Genomic DNA, 16252 nt, shown 5'->3' on the forward strand with positions numbered 1-16252 from the left:
ATGTACTAACACATATTTTGCCTATATTGTCTCATAATGTAGGGACAAACGACACTCATGATCATGCCACTTGTGGCTAGAGATTTTCTTTATATTTCAAAGAAGTTGGTGAGTCCTCATTCTACCAAAGACAAGACTTTTTTTTATGTTACTATTCTTTATACTTTCTTCTATTATTAGGGTGAGATAGGACCTTATCCTATGCCCCCGTTAAATATTAGACTAGAGGCATGTTTAGACAATATTATGGTGTAGTCCAGTTTGACATTTATAGGGTTGATCTCCCTTAGTCCCATTTATGTTGTTCTTTACCTTATGTGTATGATGTATTCTAAGATGACTTATGGTTGGGGTCCCTCGCATCCCGATTCTCATGTTATGACTAGACCCTAGGTCAGGTCATTACATAGAATGGCTTCATGCTTATTATGCCTCAATTGACTATAGAACTCGAGTAGTCAAGCAGTGTATAAGGGTCATTTTCATCTCATACCTTAAGGCCGAAACATAGTTTCCAAGGGATGTATCTATATTATTGTCCAAGTTAGAAACTCTAGTGTTGACATAGTATCCCTTTAGTTAGTTCCAATTGTGAATAAGTTTCCATTAGTCTTTCTTGATGATATACCTAGAGTCTCAGCCAACAGGGAGATTGACTTTGGGATAGATGTCCTTACTGATACGCAACCTATCTCTATTTCGCCATATAGAGTGGCTGCAGTCGAGTTAAAAGAGTAGTTGAAAGATCTCTAACATAAGGGTTTTATTAGGTTTAGTGTCTCACGTTGGTATATCTTGTTAGTGCAAAGTAATAATAGTTCCCTTAGAATTTGTATCGACTACCATTAGTTGCATAAGTTCACCATAAAGAATAAGTACCCTCTTCTTAGAATCGATGGCCTGTTTGGTCTACTTCAAGGTGCCACTTGTTTCTCCAAGATAGACCTCAGATATGGCTATCATCAGTTGAAAGTTAGAAAATGTGACATCCTAAAAAAAACTTTCAAAACCCATTACGGTCACTATGAGTTCCTTTTTATGTCTTTTGGTTTAACTAATGCTCCTACAAAATTTATGGACCTTATAAAATGGGTGTTTAAGAAATATCATGACATGTTTTTTATTATGTTCATCAATGACATTTTGATCTATTATAGAAATGAGGAAGAGCATGCCAACCATCTCAAATTATTCTCTAGACTCTTATGGATAGAGAGTCATATGCTAACCTTTTGAAGTGTTAATTTTTACTTATATCTATGGCATTTTATCTACATTATATCTGATGAATGTATTCGAGTTGATTTGCAGAAGATTCATGCACTGAAGAATTGTCCCAGACTAATGTCCTCAACTGACATAAGGAGTTTCTTATGGTTACTACAGAAGATTTGTACAAGGATTCTCATCCATATCATCTCCATTGACTAAGTTGACCCAGAAGAAGGCTAAGTTCCAATGGTCTGAAGCTTGTGAGAAAAAAATTGAGGAATTAAAAACCAGATTGGTTGTGTAATGATGCAAAAATGAAAAATTTTATCCTATGCTTCTAGACAACTTAAAATTCATAAGAGAAATTACCTGACTCATTATCTTGAGTTGGTGGCAGTGGTATTTTCTTTGAAGATATCGTGTCACTATGTCTATGGTGTGCATATGTATGTGTTCACTGAACACAAGAGTTTTCAATATGTCTTTAGTCAGAAAGAGCTAAGCTTGAGGCAAAATAGAGGACTTGGGTTGCTCAAGCATTATAACATCAAAATTCTCTAGCACCCAAGTAAAGCTAACATTATTGCTAATGCTCCTAACAGGTTATCCATGGGGAGTACTACTCATAGTGAAAAAGAAAAGACGGAGTTGTCTAAGGAAGTGCATTGAATTACATGTTTGGGAGTTTGCCTTGTCAACTAAAATAAAGGTTGTGGCATTTCTCAGTAGTGGTGGAAGTGAAGAAAAAGCAAGACCAATACCTCATTGTACTTCAGTTAAAGGAATATGTTCATAAACATAAGGTGATGGGTTTTGCACAAGGAAGAGATGGTGTGTTGAGATATCAAAGTAGATTGTGTGTTCTGAATGTTGATGGTATTAGAGATAGGATCTTGGTAGAGACCCATCAATCTGGATATTCTTTTCATCTAGGTTCCAAAAAAATATACCATAACTGGAGAGAAGTCTACCAGTGGAATGCTATAAAGAAAGATATTTCAAACTTTATTTCAAAGTGCCTGAATTGTCAACAAATCAAAGTATAGAAACAAAGGTCATATGGTGTGGCTAAGAATATAGAGCTTTCATAGTGAAAATAGGGGATGATTAGCATGGACTTTATTATAGGTTGACTATGATATTGCCGATAATATGATTTGATTTGAGTGATTGTAGATCGGATGACTAAATCAGCCCACTTCTTACTTGTTAAGTCTACCGATTCAGCAGAGGACTATGCCAGATTGTATATCCCAGATATTGTCAAACTTCCTAGAGTTTCTTTGTCTATCCTTTCAAATAGAGGTGCTCAGTTCAGTGTTCAGTTTTGGAAGTCGTTTCTAAAAGGTCTAGGTTCAAAGGTGAATCTTAGTACCATATTCCATCCTTGGACAAATGGTCAGAACGAGCATAAAATTCAGACTCTAGAGGACATGTTGAGGATTGCATCATTTGATTTTTAAGGTAATTAGGATGACCACTAGCTCCTTATAGAGTGTTTGTTCAATAACAATTTTTGCTCAAGAATTCAGATGGCTCCTTATGAGGCTCTGTATGAGAGGAGATGTAGATCACCAATTGGTTGATTTGAAGTTGGTGAAACTAAGTTGTTATGTTCAGACATGGTTTTAGGCTATAGAGAATGTGAAGATCATCGAAGAGAGGCTTAAAAGTGTATAAAGTCATCAAAAGTCCTTCACTGATGTTAGGCAAAGATATTTGGATTTGAGGTGAATAATTTGATGTATTTAAGAGTTTCTCCCATGAAGGGTGTTTCGAGATTTTGGAAGAAAGAAAAACTTCGTTCCTTTTACATTTGTCCCTATTTGATTACAAAGAGAGTTGGTAATGTAGCTTATGAATTAGAGCTACCATCAGAATTAGTGCCTATTCATCCAATGTCTCTCTTTTCTATGCTCAAGACGTGATTAGGGGACCCTTTTCTCATTGTTCCTACTAAAAGCATTAGTGTGAAAGATAGCCTATTTTATAAACAGATTCAGTTTAGATTCTTGATTGTCAGGTTTGCAAGTGTAGAACCAAAAAGGTTGTGTCAATCAAACTTTTATGAAGGAATCAGTTTGTAGATGAGGCTACATAGGAAGCTGAAGAGGATATGAAATCTAGATACCCTCACATATTCTTTCCTTCTAGTGTTGAAGTCAAAGGTAATACTCCTTTCCACATCTAAAATTTAGTGCCTTTACGAGCATTTGAATGTTCTGATTCCCGCATTATGCTCATGCCATGTGCATTTTCATAGCCTATTCAACATTCGAGGATTAATAATACTAAGGGAGAAATATTATAACACCCAAAAAAGCGTAACTCAAATCAAAGTAGGAAAGAGGCCCAGAAAAAACCCATGTTCTATAGAAAAGGGTTTGTACAGACCTTTTCATAGACCGTGAAAGGAACCACAGGTCATTAAGGGATCTGTAGACCTGAGATTGGGTTTTGAAATTTTGAGGAGGGTTTCAGGTATAGGCTTACAGACAGTGGAAGCTTTCACGGGCCATAGAACCATCTATGAAAGAAGACCCCCAAAAATATAGACTTTTACGGGCACTTGTACGACACATAAAGATTTATACGGCCCGTAGAGGCATCCACAAAAGATGACCCCTTAGAGTCCAAATCCCTGTTATTTTCACAGAGATTTTTACGGACCGTGAAGAGTTGTACGGTCCATAAAGGCGACCGTAGTTAGCTTTAACCAAATTTTAGTAAGGGCTATTTTGGTTTTTTTCCATCTATTCTAAGTCTAACCCTTGTTGTTTTGGGAATAAAATAAGCCCCTTATCAGTGTTATTCAACCCTTCCCTCTTCATATTTATTCCCAAACTTAGATCGAGGTTTCAAGAGGAGAAGAGTTAGAGTTTCAAGAGAGTTCAACCAATTCTTCAAGTTTTATTAAGAAAACTCTTCTTCCCGGTATGTAAGGCTACTCATAGTTTTGGAGTAATTTCTTTCTCACTCCCTACATCTAAGATTCATTTTATATGTATATAAGTCTAGGGTTGCACCAAAAAGTTTTATGTGTTCCGAGTTGGGTTATGTTTCACACACTAAATCTTGAGTTATCCTATTTATCAGAATTATGATATTATATGTGGTTGATATCATGGAGTTATTGTTAATGCTTTGATCACATGAACCATAATTGTTGATAAATTTGATTTAAAGCTTTTGTGTGATTATTTTCATGCATCATTTCTATTAAAATAACTTTATGAACAAATTTAAAGTCTCATTGAAATGGAGTTTTAAAGAGTACAAACGATTCTAAGATTATCATTTTGCATTAGGGAAAGAGGTACTATTTTGAAAAGAAAATAAATAATTTTCAAAAAGTATTTCAGTAAAGTAAAGTAAATATCATTTATTCCTAATGAGGGTGTCACGACCCAACCCTGTGGACCACGATGGGTGTCCAAGATAGACACTCGCGTATACCCCTATCACATGGTTACGTATTGGCACAACTTTTCCCCTGATGGGTCATTACTTATCACACCTATTATTTAGGTAATATAACACATAAGCCGACGAGGCTACCATAGCATAGGGGGTCGTCCCATGATATACATGCACGCGAGACAACAAGGCCGTCACGACAATAGGAACGTCCTAAACATAAATCATACAGACACGAACAAGCACACGTATAAACACAACCCACTTCCATTTCTATAGACCTCTAAGAGTATTAATAACAACATATGGCATGACAGGGCCCCCGCCGTACCCCTGAATGTACAAATATATACATAGAAGGTCTAGTACCCAAAAGCTTGTCTCCGATTTAATGGATCTTCTCCCAAACTTGCTGAGTGAAACCCTAAGTTGACAGATCCCCAAAACGTGCGTCTGTACCTGCGGGCATGAAACGCAACCCCCCAAAGAAAGGAAGGTCAGTACGATATATGTATAGAGTATATAAAGAATAACATAGCATAAATGAGCTTTCAACTAAAATAGGGATACAGGCAATAAATGTAACAGTTAACAAATCACTATACCTGCACTGTGTGAAAAGAGGGCGTGTATATCTTCCTCATATACCATACCCGACCCGCTGTGGGACTCAGAGTTATAAATGTATCACTATATTTTCATATGTATGCCTATATACTATATCTGGCCCTTTAGTGAGGAACTTAGTGAAGCTGTCATTTCATCGTGTATCATGCTCGACCCTTCATGGGAAGCGGTGAATAATCATTTCATCATATATCATACCTGGCCCTTCATTAGACGTAGTGAATAAGCATTTCATCATTTATCATGCTCTGCCCTTCATGGGATGTAGTGAATAAGCATTTCATCATTTATTATGCCCGACCCTTCATAGGATTCAGTGAATAAGCATTTCATCATTTATCATGCTCGGCCCTTCATGGGAAGCGGTGAATAAGCATTTCATCATTTATCATACCCGACCTTTCATGGGACACAGCGAATAAGCATTTCATCATTTATCATGCCCGGCCCTTAATGGGACATGGTGAATAAATATTTAATCATTTATCATGCCTGGACCTTCATGGGATACGATGAATAAGATTTTCATCATTTATCATGCCCGGCCCTTCATGGGATGCAGTGAATAAACATTTTATTATTTATCATGCCTGACCCTTGATGGGACGCAGTGAATAAGCATTTCATCATTTATCATGCCTGGCCCTTCATGGAATACGGTGAATATGGTATTAGCAGCATTCCTGAGCAGAGCTGTGAATAACCATATGTAAATGAATTCATCATTTAAGGCTCAACCAAACGGGCAAATGAACCGTCACTTGGAAACTAGGATAGGAATCATCTCCAGTACCCTCTAGATGCCATTAGGGACTATGTCAACTGGAGGCTCAACTTCATAGTCATACGTTACTATAGTATGAACCAGCTTATAGAAGTTCGAGAATTGGCTATCTCTGAGCCTTTTTAAATAGAGGAGCTTTTTCATACCAATCACTATTCAATCGTATAGAAGACTTGAGGGATAGGAGCTTAACTTCTTTAAGAGTGTTAACGGATATAAGTGAACCAGAAACATGGATCAAAGAAGTGCCCAACATCTTACGGAACCGAGGACATTTGTTATTGTAGGGTCCTTAGGAATAAGAGCTTATATCTCCACTTACTGTTAAACATATAAAAGACTCGAGAGTAGTGGCTCGACCCCCTTTAGAGTTTTAGCATTCAGACGTGGATAAGAGTCATGAGTTATGCTCGAAGTTTATGAATAGAGTTACCCCAAGCTTCATATACATATCGTTTGTAACCTATATCTAAGACATGCCAAAAACAAAAGGGATGGGCTATACATACATTTGAAACATGCCAAACCAAGGGAGAGATAGGTCTAACATACTTACTACTTCCGTTCATACAGAAGCCTTGAGAGGCAATATCTCACTTATTATAGGAGTTCTAACATTAGGAAATAGGTAAGAGGCATGAATCATTCTCAAAGATTTATGAATGGAACTACCCTCAGAGCACATATTACATTCAACTTATAGCTAAGACATGCCAAAAGAAAGAAAGTGATAAGCTTTACATACCTTGTATCGATTGCTTTTAACCGAGCTTGTCTCGTCGTCTTCTGAACCTATATAACATGAAGGTAATACTAATATAAATAATCTTTAACTTTCCATCTTATAAATCCACAACCAAGTACCATAGGAATTAATTCCTTATTCGCCTTTCTCGACTAGTCACGACTATCCTATTAGTTAGTAAAGAAGTTAACGGAATTCGGGCAGCATCTCCTCTATAACTCGCCTTATCCGAACTTCCAATTAACCTCCAAAACTTAGCATCCATATTAACCAAAATAACCAGCATCCAATACATACTTACACCACTTCAATATTACACAAAACAAGTCCCAAACAATTCACCCAAAATCACGATACCAAAATAAGGTTTTTAATCATTAATCCATAAAATCACTAACCACGCAGAACGGAGGGTTAGGTGGCTGCAAACAGAAGAAACCACACCTATTTTAACCTACATTCTAGCCTTGCAACATGCAATTAAACCACCCCCAACCTGCAGCACCATAACAATAACACACTACTCGACTTCAACTTAACTATAACGACTCCAATTTAGATTGTTTGTAACGTCAAACATCTCTATGAAATTTTTATACTTACAGACATATAAAAGGTGTGTAATACACTCCATAACCACAAATAAAATCCAAATTGGAAGGAAGGACCTTACCTTACCCGAAATTGGCCAAAACATGCCAAAAACCACCTCAGAAGTTCCTTAATTGTGGATGAAACGTCATGGCTATTTGCTATCCATTTAGTTCTACTCCAAATCATAACCTTACATTATTAACACCTTCATATCATGTCCAAATCCTTACCAAAACATGGTAGAAGATAACCAAGCCATATGTCATGACCCAACCCCGTGGGCCGCGATTGGGGTCCAACCTAGACCCCCATATACGTAACTTTCAAATATAACAAAATTGAACTATGGGTACTGTGATACAACCCCCAAAACCCCCAATGGATTAAAACCTTTTCATGTTCATGTAGCCTCCTTCATTCATATCATATCATGAAAGAGAATGCAAGCTGACAAGGCTTCCATAATGTAAAAACATTTACAACGTGCCATATAGGCACAATCGGAAAAAACTCATGAACAACCCACACATACATGTCTACAGACCTCTAAGAATAGTAAGGTAATATATGGTGGGATAGGTCCCCCACCGTAACCTTGAATAAACAAATACATATATACATCGGAGGACCAGTACAAAAAAACTAGGCTCTAGAATAGTGGAGCACCTCCAATCATAGGTGAGTGGATATTTCTGAGCTGGCAGATCTTTGAATTGAACGTCTGTGCCTGCGGGCATGAAACTCAGCCCCCCAAGGAAAAGGGGGTCAGTACGATATATGTACTGAGTATATAAAGCATAATAATACATAACTGAGCTGACAACTAAAGTAGGGATATAGGAAACAAATATAACAGTTAACGAATTTCTCTACCTGCATCTTACGACATGAGGGCATGTTTACCTTCCTTAAATACCATACCTGGCCCGCTATGGGACTTGGTGCTACAAGTGTGTCACTATAGTTCCACATGCATGCCTACAGACTGTATCTGGCCCTTCAGTGAGGGACTCAATAAAGATGTCATTTCATCATTTATCATGCCTGGCCCTTCATGGGACGCGGTGAATGATTATTGCATCATATATCATGACTGACCCTTCATGGGACGCGGTGAATAATCATTTCATCATATATCATGCCCGGACCTTTATGGGATACGGTGAATTTATCATGCCCGGCCTTTCAAGAGATACGGTGAATTTATCATGCCCGACCCTTCATGGGACGTGGTAAATTTATCATGCCCGGCCCTTTATGGGATGCGGTGAGATTATCCTGCCTGGCCCTTCATGGGACCCGGTGAGTGACATATTAACAGCCTGCATGAGTAAAGTAACAAGGAACCATATGCAATTAGTTTATCCTCTGAGATTCGATATAACAACCTTCATGGATTATCATTTGAGGGTCAAAACTGTCATCGTCTCACGTATCCTCTAACTTCCATTAGGGGCCACATCGATGGAGTCTCAAGAGTCCTAGGCTTTTATTAAGGTAATACCAAACGGCTTACGCAATCAGAGACACTTGTAATTATAGAGTTCTTAGGCATGGGAGCTCATACATTCAATTAGTATTCATCATATAGGAACTCGAGGGTAGCAGTTCAACTACTTCAAGAACTTCGATATTAAGAAATGAATAGGAGTTATAGTTCATGCTTCCCATGCATCCGGTTACTATTTCTTGTATAGAAGGCTTGAGGATGATAGATCAGCTACCTTAAGAGCCTTAGAATTTAGAAGTGAACACGAGTCAATAGGCTTTACATATATTACCTTTTATCCTATAGAAGCCTTAAAACGGCAATAGCTCAACTATTACAAGAGTTCTACCATTACGAAGTGGATAAGAATTATGGACTTTACTCAAAGCTTTACGAATGGAGCTATCCCCAAGTTCCATATACAAATAATTCATAACTTATATCTAAGACATGCCAAAATAAAGATGAATAGATTTACCTACTTATGCCAAAAACATGCCAAGAGAAGGAATAAGCTTTACATACTTATGCCAAATATATGCCAAAAGAAAGCATCACATACCTCGTATGGACTTCTCTCAATCACGTCCACGTCGTCTTCCTCCGAACCTATTTAACATGGGAGAAATGAGAGTATCAACAACCTTAACTCTTCAGTGCCCTCAGTTGCACCTTAGCATTCATGGAACCTATTTCCTTATTCGTCTCCTCGACTAGTTCTTTAATTCGTTAAGGCGTTAACGAAAATTGGGCAGCACCTCCCCTATAAAGTGCCCTACCCGAATTTCTAGTTACATCCCTAATCACTACATCCAACCAAAAACAACACCCTGCAGCATATAAATATAAAACATGGCGATATCACGCAACACAAGCTCCAAACAACTTTCTGAAAATTACGACACCAAAATAGGGTTTCTAGTCTTTATTTCGCAAAGCCTTTATTTATACAAAAAGAGGGGTCATGTGGATATTACCAGAAGTACCCACACCCCTTTTAGAACACATTTAGGCCCTGTAACAAACCCCCCCACACCTGCAGAAGTACACCACAAGCACAACACTTTACTTCGACGACAATTCAACTATAGCGATTCCAATTTAGTTTGTTTCGATCGTCAAGCATTTACGTGATGTTTTCACGTTTACATCCACTTAAACAACATATAATACACTTCATAACAATACCATAAACCCCAATTTGAAGGGAAAGGTCTCACCTTACCCGTAATTGGCCAAAGCTTGCCAAAACTGCATCTCAGAAACTTCTTGGTATGCTGAATTGGGGCGGACTGTTTGTGCCCCTTTTACGCTGACCCAAATTGGAATTTTATGTTATAAAACACCATTACATAACTGTGGTATACATTAAATAATTAATTTATGGACCAAAACTCTGAGTCTCACCTTGGCAGCTTCAAACCCGTAGCTCATCTTCTTGCCCTCCAACGTTTTCCTCTTCTTCTTTCACACATTCTCTTGTTTGTTCCAAGTGTAAATATGAAGGTATGGTTCTGTAGGTATTATAAAACACCTATATACATCTCCACGTGCTTGAGGAACACCGAGGAAAACGTTGGAAAACTTACCTTGAACTCTTTCAAGCCATGGCTGCCTCCTTCTCTTCTCTCACGTTTTCTCTCTATTTTTGGCTTATTTTTTGGATGAATACTGAACTTAGGGGTCACATAACAAATATATATATACCTCTTTAGAAGGTGCCATGTGGCAGCCTCCTAGGGTGCCACCTCAACCCATGCGGCCAATCACATGCTGCCATGTGGCAGTGGGGTCCACCCCAAGCTGCTGCGTCATCTACTTGACCCTAAGTAGGTGCATCACCTGCTTGTCCAAGTAGTTACATCACCTAATTTCTTTGAGTAGGTGCGTCGTTTCCTTATTTCTCTTTTGTGAGCTTGTAATCTCGTCTTACTTCAAGAGCCTATGCACTCCATGCTACTTAAGATCGACGTATACTCAAGTAGCTTAAGTGTGTAGGACTTCTAATTTAGTAGCTTACGCAAGCAAGTCGAGTTCCACGATTTGTTAGTTGGCATCCAACTCCTTTCAAATACTTATAACTCTATTTCTAACCTTCACTAGCACGGGGCATCACATCCTCCCTTCCTTAGAGTTATTTGGTAACGTGATAGATCATAGGGATCACATGGAGATTTTCAATAAGCTTATGAACATGTCTCAAGGTACAGAAGTATGGGATATAACACCATACCTTGCTAAAACGTTTCTCGAAAGTTCTCTTAACATGCTAAAAATTAACGGACTGTTTGTATCTCTTCCTTGTTGCCCCAAAATGAGATTTTACGTTATTAAACACAGATATATAATCATAGGATATCTTAAATAATTAATTCACAGAGTGAAAATGAAGGCCTCACCTTGGCCTAGCTACTGCCGTAGCTACTCTCCCATGTCTCTCTAGTTTCTCTCCAACTTTTCTAAGGTAAAAGACTAAGGAAATGAATCCTTATTCATCAACACATGTATATATATACTTCCTTAGGGTGGGACACGAGGCAGTCCCTAGGGGTGACACATGGCAGCGACCTAGGGCGCCACCTCATCCATGCATCCAACCCAAAGCCTCAACATGGCAGCGTGGGACCCACCACAAGTAGGTGTATCACCAACATGGTCCAAGTAGGTGCATCACCTACTTGCTTCCGAATAAGTGCTACGCCTCCTTTTGATTCTTTCGTGAGTTCGCAACCTCGTCTCACTTTAAGAACCTATGAAATCCATGCTACACAAGCTCGACGTGTAGTCAAGTAGTTTAGTATGTAAATTGTCCCAAGTAATAGCTTTCACAAGTAAGTCGAGTCCTACGACTCACTACTTGACCTCCAACTTCTTCCGAATTCTTATAACCCTATTTCCACTCTTCTCTATTATAGAGTATCCCCTTCTCCTTTCCTTAGGATTATTTGATAGAGTTATAGATTATCCGACTCACATGATGACTTCTAAGAAACTTAAGAGCCTTCCTAGAAAATTAAGAAGCTTAAGAGGCATTCCAAGGTACAAAAGTACGGGGTGTAACATCCTTCCCCTCTTTAGAATATTCGTCCTCAAATGCGAACCAAAACCTTCCTCCAGATCTTATACTGACTATATAGAGAGTTCCTTTATCCCGTTGCCATAACATATACTTTCATCGAGCAATCAATATCAAAGTTTCAAAAGATAGGATTACTTGTAGATGTAGAGAATAGGTACGGATACTTGTATTTCATTTCCTCTTTTAATTCCAAGGGGTCACCCATCCTAGTGCTACTCTCACCCAATCATGCTTAAATTAGAGTTCTCATGGGATCCGGTGCGTTAGCGCTGATATGATGGCATCCATCCCATATGGGAACTTGTTTGAAGTTTAAGAGTTCCCATTTATATATGATAGAGTCAGTTGATTTTCTCTTACGCTTGTACTTCTCTTATCCATTTCCCCCCTTTTAGGGTGTACCCATGTCATCCTGTGTTTATTCTCAACAATTCACACACAAATGATTCTATTCCAACATATTTAACATGATGCACCATGTCTACACCTGCTGTTAGATCATTCATACTTTAGGTTGCCTCTATAAGAAACCCTAACACAACCATAGGGTTCTTAGTATTGTCGATAGATAGTACATAATTTAGTCCAAGTATTGGTACTCGAGTCATACAACTTAATGTAGTAGTTTAGCTGAAGCCACATTTCATTCATCCCAATCAGTACGTCACTAGTGCTTATAATCGTGTCCGATTCTCCATTCGGGGGCACTTATACTCTGATGACACATGTTTAACGTTTTGTTATCAACCCCTTTTTTCCCCGAATAATACCACTTGTTCCTTTGATAATTTCGCAGTGCCTCAGTTATTTTGTAATTTCTATTCCCTATCCTCGAGGGATCCCACTATTTTCCAAGGTTGAGGTACCTATGCACAATACCCCTATTTGCTTCATGATCTTCCACCCTTATCATTATAGTGGATACGATCTTTCAAGATATATTACAACCTTATATCTCATTCTCTTTCTATTTTCAAAAAAAATAAAAAACAATCGGCAGAGTTTCCTCTATAGTCCTTACTATCCCAAATCTGCACTAAGGAAATACCAACAATGCCTCAAAAGGCCAACATATATTTATTCATATGACAGCCACACAGGGCTTTCAATATCAATAACCGTATGAAAATAATGGACTTACCTCATATGTCCAACTAAAACTACACTTGTTACACTTTCCTGTCTACTTTCCTTTTACCTTTTAACCCTACATGTCAATCATATTTACATACCTCACCTGACATATCTCCTTCATGTCTTTCCTTACCTGTGTGCCCTGTAACCTCCAATATTGCCAGTTACTTTCTTCAAACGATGTTGTCCTTCTGCTAAAATCACAAGTTAGTATGAGGAATTTCATTACCTATGACTTGGCTCTATCGCACGATGTTAGATATGAAAGAAAGGTAACATCCTAAATTTCCTGTAACCTCTTATTTATAGATGTGGTGCACAACACATCAATAACCAGGACTCTATTAGACATAGTCTACAAACATTGCAAGGATGGACTGCTCTGATACTACTTTTATCACGACCCAACCCCGTGGGCCGCGATAGGTGTCCAAGCTGGACACTCTCGTATACCCCTGTCGCATGGTTACATATTGGCATAACCCGTCCCCTAAGGGGTCATTACTTATCACACTTATTATTTAGGCAATATAACGCATAAGCCGATGAGGCTACCATAGCATATGGGGTCATCCCATGATATACATGCACGCGAGCCGACAAGGCCGCCACAACAACGGGAACATCCTAAACATAAATCATATAGACACGAACGAGCACACGTATAAACACAACCCACTTCCATGTCTATAGACCTCTAAGAGTATTAATAATAATATATGGTGGGATAGGGCCCCCGCCATACCCCTAAATATATAAATATATACATAGAAGGTCTAGTATCCAAAAGCTTGGCTCTGATTCAATGGAGCTTCTCCCAAACTTACTGAGTGGAGCCCTAAGTTGGTGGATCCCCAAAATGTGCGTCTGACCCAAAGAAAGCGAGGTCAGTACGATACATGTACTGAGTATATAAAGCATAATATAGCATAAACGAGCTTTCAACTGAAATAAGGATGCAAGCAATAAATGTAACAGTTAACGAATCACTATACCTGTATTTTTGAAATGAGGGCATGTATATCTTCCTCACATACCGTACCCTACCCGCTATGGCACTTGGGGTTACAAATGTATTACTATGTTTTCATATGCATGCCTATATACTATATTCGTACCTTCAGTGAGGGACTCGGTGAAGCTGTCATATCATCGTGTATCATGCTCGACCCTTAATGGGAAGAGGTGAATAATCATTTCATCATATATCATGCCTGACCCTTCATGGGATGCGGTGAATAAGCATTTCATCATTTCTCATACTCGGCCCTTCATGAGACCCGGTGAATAAGGATTTCATCATTTATCATGCCCGACCCTTCATGGGACACGGTGAATAAGCATTTCATCATTTATCATTCCCGGCCCTTCATGGGATGCGGTGAACAAGCATGTCATCATTTATCGTGCCTAGCCCTTCATGGGATGCGTGAATAAGCATTTCATCATTTATCATGCCCGAACCTTCATGGAATGTAGTAAATAAGCATTTCATCATTTATCATGCTCGGCCCTTCATGGGACGTGGTGAATAAGGTATTAGAAACATGCGTGAGCAGAGTAGTGAATAACCATATGGAAATGAATTCATTATTTAAGGCTCAACAAAATGGTCAAATGAACCGTCACTTAGAAACTAGGGTAGGAATCACCTCCAGTACCCTTCAGATGCCATTAGGGACTATGTCAACTGGAGCCTCAACTTCATAGTCATAGGTTACTATAGTATGAACCAACTTATAGAAGTTCGAGTATTGGCTATCTCAGAGCCTTTTTAAATAGAAGAGCTTTTTCGTACCAATCACTATTCAATCATATAGAAGACTTGAGGAATAGGAGCTTAACTCCTTTAAGAGTCTTAACAGCTATAAGTGAATCATAAACATATATCAAGGAAGTGCCCACCAGCTTATGGAACCGAGGACATTTGTTATTATAAGGTCCTTAGGAATAAGAGCTTATATCTCCACTTACTATTCAACATATAAAAGACTCGAGAGTAGTGGCTCGATCCCCTTTAGAGTTTTAGCATTCAGACCTGGATAAGAGTCATGAGTCATGCTCGAAGTTTATGAATAGAGTTACCCCAAGCTTCATATACATATAGTTTGTAACCTATATCTAAGACATGCCAAAAACAAAAGGGACGGGCTTTACATACATTTGAAACATGCCAAACCAAGGGAGTGATAGGCCTTACATACTTACTACTTCCCTTCATAAAGAAGACTTGAGAGGCAATATCTCACTTATTGTAGGAGTTGTAACATCAGGAAATAGGTCAGATGCCTGAATCATTATCAAAGTTTTATGAATGGAATTATCCTTAGAGCACATATTACATTCCATTTATAGCTAAGACATGCCAAAAGAAAGAAAGCGATAAGCTTTACATACCTCGTATCAATTGCTTTTAACCCGGCTTGTCTCATCGTCCTCCGAACCTATTTAACACGAAGGTAATACTAAGATAAATAATCTTTAACTTTACTGCTTCTAAATCTACAACCAATCACCCATAGGAATCAATCCCTTATTCACTTTTCTCAAGCTTCATATACATATAGTTTGTAACCTATATCTAAGACATGCCAAAAACAAAAGGGACGGGCTTTACATACATTTGAAACATGCCAAACCAAGGGAGTGATAGGCCTTACATACTTACTACTTCCCTTCATAAAGAAGACTTGAGAGGCAATATCTCACTTATTGTAGGAGTTGTAACATCAGGAAATAGGTCAGATGCCTGAATCATTATCAGAGTTTTATGAATGGAATTATCCTTAGAGCACATATTACATTCCATTTATAGCTAAGACATGCCAAAAGAAAGAAAGCGATAAGCTTTACATACCTCGTATCAATTGCTTTTAACCCGGCTTGTCTCATCGTCCTCCGAACCTATTTAACACGAAGGTAATACTAAGATAAATAATCTTTAACTTTACTGCTTCTAAATCTACAACCAATCACCCATAGGAATCAATCCCTTATTCACTTTTCTCAACTAGTCTCGACTAGCCTATTAGTTAGTTAAGAAGTTAACGGAATTCGGGCAGCATCTCCTCTATAACTCGCCTTATCCGAACTTCCAATTGACCTCCAAAACATAGCATCCATATTAACCACAATAACCAGCATCAAATACATACTTACACCACTTCAATA

Source organism: Solanum dulcamara, chromosome 8 (assembly GCF_947179165.1).
Source record: "Solanum dulcamara chromosome 8, daSolDulc1.2, whole genome shotgun sequence".
In the NCBI taxonomy this organism is placed as follows: Eukaryota; Viridiplantae; Streptophyta; class Magnoliopsida; order Solanales; family Solanaceae; genus Solanum; species Solanum dulcamara.